This window comes from Macrobrachium nipponense, chromosome 26, assembly GCF_015104395.2.
Source record: "Macrobrachium nipponense isolate FS-2020 chromosome 26, ASM1510439v2, whole genome shotgun sequence".
NCBI classification, from domain to species: Eukaryota; Metazoa; Arthropoda; class Malacostraca; order Decapoda; family Palaemonidae; genus Macrobrachium; species Macrobrachium nipponense.
The window spans coordinates 5,536,539-5,540,744 of NC_087215.1; the positions used below are offsets into that span (position 1 = coordinate 5,536,539).

General features: G+C 32.8%; 1 long non-coding RNA gene across 1 annotated transcript in view; it reads left to right on the forward strand.

The window, feature by feature from the left end:
• The window catches only part of LOC135199763 (uncharacterized), a 1,662-nt gene extending 850 nt beyond the window's left edge, over positions 1-812 (forward strand). Inside the window, exon 2 of the long non-coding RNA XR_010311110.1 lies at positions 239-812. This is a non-coding gene — a long non-coding RNA (uncharacterized LOC135199763). The remainder of the gene's footprint in view (positions 1-238) is intronic.
• The last annotated feature ends 3,394 nt before the right edge of the window (positions 813-4,206 follow it).

Consider the following 4,206-nt stretch of genomic DNA (forward strand, 5'->3'; position numbering starts at 1 on the left):
ATATATTATTATATATAAAATATTATATTATAATATATATATACTATGGATTATTACATGAATAAACACGGTTCCATCCGCATATTCGTGACAACCTAAATTCATATTAACCAGATCAAACTCAGAATAAAAAAAATTATTGGGTTTTTGCCAGATTTATCGAAGACAATCCATCTCTCTCTTCCCAAATTCCAGATTTCATAATAGTAAACAATCTACATCTCTTTCCACATTCCAGGCTTCCAGCATCGTCTGCCTGCTGATCCTGGCATCGGCGCTATTCGCCGCCACCCTAGCCGGCCCGGTGGCCCAACCCGAACCGATCTTCAAGCTACTCAAGAAATTGGGCAAGAAATTGGGCGGTTTCGGGGGTGGCCACGGTTACGGATACGGTTACGGCGGGGGATTCCATCACCTCCCCGTCCCTGTGCCCTTCGGATACGGAGGGTTTCACAAAGGATTCGGTGGATACGGCTGGTAGAGTAGTGATGAAAGGAAGCTAGCTGTCTAGCTAACTAGCCATTGTTGATCTTTGGCAGAAGGAAGGCCAGGTCAAGTGTGAGATTGCCTTAGTGGATATTCTCCAATGGAAGCCTTACCTCAGTGTACCATTGTACCCTGGTGGTACCCTACGTCTGACGGTACCACTGACGAAGTTATAAATTCCCCCCCTCCCCTCCCCACCTTGTATTTATGTATATCTGCCAAAGGTTCACAAGCTGAGATTCGCTGTCTCTCTTAGCTATATTTTGATGTATTTTGTACTGAGTGGGGTCCACTCTCGTAGATTTTAGTAAAAACTATTAAGTAAACAGCTGATTCTTATTCCATCCTTATAATTACACTGAAACTTGAAAATATAGAAAGGAAATGTTGGTTTCTAAGAGAGATACAAGTCCAGTTTAGGGGCTCTGGACACTGACCAACCAACAAAGAACCTTCAAAAGCAGGGTTATGTTTTATGGAAACCAAATGAATAAGAGTAGTAATGCTAAATATCTATAAAATTCTATTCAAGTCCTGCAAATGTTTGAGGTTATATCAAAAAAACATTTATTAAATTACACAAATATTCACATCTTATAAATCTCAGAGATTATATTAAGAGAATATTGACACTCGTTTGTTAATGTACATTTAAAGATATACACAATAATATTCACGTTTCCCAAATCCCAGAGATTAAGAGAATATTAACATACATGTATATTCCTACAATTGCACTAAAATAAACGTGTTCTACAAACATTTGATATTAAAGGAATGAAGATATTCATGTATATTCGAAAATATACACTTGGAAATCCACCTCCTACAAAACTTTGAGATTATATCAAGACATTATTCACATCCTACAAGTATCTGAGATATTAAAACAAAGCGGGATCTGACATCCAGCTTTCTCGCTGCGCGTGCTAAAATCTACAGTCAAATAGTGTGTTGTTTTACTAAGGAAAATTAAAATGAATAAGCTATTTTTTTTTAGAAATAATTTTTCTGTACTGTTTAACATGCACATTTCTTTTTAACATTTTCATTCTAATAAATAAACCATAAATATCCAGTCCTAGAATTCCAGTATCTTCAACTCAACGCAAAACCTTTTCCAGACATTTTTAGGCTTTTCCATAGGACTTTCCTAACCTCCCCCCCCACCACCCCCGCAAACAAGAACAATAACAGCAACATCTAAGTACTTTTGTAAGGCTTACTCCCCGAGCAAGCGAAAACATGAGTGAGCACTTTTCAAAAGACTACAGATCTACCGACGTCGCCTTACTGTACTCTTAATTAAGTCGATCTAAACAAAGAAGGTATTCCCCACTCAGAATTAATATATTCGCGGGGCACCTCAGGACGGCAAATAAGGCATTAGCACTCTCCTTGCAAGGGCCCGTACTCAGGTACGTTGCATGACTGGAATACAATAATACTAATTCCTTTCAAGGTTCTGGGGCCCCTTCTGGGGTAAGGGAGATTCCCCCCCGCACCCAAGTGTTTTGCGTTCGTAGAAGATCTTACTGGAAGGATGTCCCGGCCTTTTCTTAATTATTTCTTTATGCAGTTATTAAGTTATTTATTTAGGTATTTATCAACTTAGTTAATTAATTTATATATGTCTTCATTTAGAGTTATATATACATGAAGTATATATAACTGTATATACTATATATATATATATTATTATATATATATATATATATATATAGAATATCTATATATATATATATATATATATAATATATATATATATATATATATATATATACATCATACTTATATCTATATATATATATAAATATATATATATAATATATATATATATATATATATATATATATATATATATTATATACTATATATATATATATATATATATATATATATATATATATATATATATATATATATATACTATATATATATATAATATATATATATCTAATATTTTTAATTTTTATAAATATATATATATATATATATATATATATATATGTATATATACATATGTATGCATATATGTGCATATGTTTCTTTGTTTGTATGGTGTTTTTACGTTGCCTAGAACCAGTAGTTATTCAGCAACGGGACCAACGGCTTTACGTGACTTACGAACCACGTCGCGAGTGAACTTCTATCACCAGAAATACACATCTCTAACCCCTCTATGTGAATTTGTAATATATGTAAATATATATATATATATATATATATTATATATATATATATATATATATATATATATATATATATATATATACATGTTTATGTACATATATATACAACATATTTTATACGTGAGCACGCGCGCGTGTATGTGTGTTACCAAGACGCGTGCAGATTATGGTAATGCTTCTCATTTTTTTTTTTTCAGATTACGTCAAATTTCACACCCCAATTGCAATACAGACTAGTGTGGACCTTAAGAGCCAAAACTCGAACATTAAACAGAAAATTAACGTTGTTTTTCCTTACTGAAGTTTCGATCTTTTTTACGACGTGTTATTTGCAAAGGGGGGTAGGGGTGGGGTTGGGAAGTGGCTGGGACGTCCTCAAGTTAGCTTGAGACTTCGTCTTGCTTCTAGAAAACTTTCTGGCCGTCTGTTTACAGAATCTTTGAGCCGAATTCTTCTTGAATTTCGCTTGACTTTCGAAAGAAAGTTTCCACGGACTGAGTGAACGAACGCAAAGCATATTTAAATATGCCATTTTTTTTTTAACCTTGTCAAGTGATGGTTGATTTTTTTTCTTTTGTATTTCTTCTGTGATTCTTAGTCTTCTGTAAAAGAAAACCATTGAGATTGCTTTGTCTGTCCATCCGCACTTTTTCTGTCCGCACTCACATCTTAAAAACTACTGAGGGTAGAGGGCTGCAAATTGTTATGTTGATCATCCACTGTCAAGTCATCAAACATGCCAAATTGCATTTAATGCAAATTAAGCTCTCATGGACAAGGAGGTCAGGTCAAGTCAATAATCGAGTTGTAATTAGACGACAAGAGAAATATTCATTACTTCTAATGATGCATTGAAACAGTAGTAATGCAAGTGCATTACTACCGTTTCAATGCATCATTAGAATTAATGAATATTTCTCTTGACGTCTAATTCCAACTCGATTAATGACCTGACCTGACCTCCTTGTCCATGAGAGCTTAATTTGCATTAGATGGAATTTGTTAAGTTGGATGACTTGACGGTGGATGATCAGCATACTAATTCGCAACCCTCTCTCTCTCTCTCTCTCTCTCTCTCTCTCTCTCTCTCTTTTATTTACCTAATTTCTTTCACGAATTTTCAATTAATTTACGTGATTTTTAATACGACTTATATACATGATATATATACGCATAATTATGGGTAATATACATACATACATATAATATTATATAAACTAATATAATATATATATATAATATAATATATATATATTCTAGATATATTATTTATTATATATAAATTAAAAAAATAAAACAAAAAAATAAAAGAAACAAATAATTAGTAAACAAACAAGTAAACAAATAAAATAAATAATAAATATGCAAATAAAGAATAATTTCCTTCAAATAAATACACAAACAAACAAATAATAAATAAATAAATAAAACAAATAAAGAAAATTTTCCTTCAGTAACTCGGGATGACCTCCCTGGACTACTTCTGCTCCTGAGAGCTGAGATGACAAGCCAATTCCAGCCGGCCTGG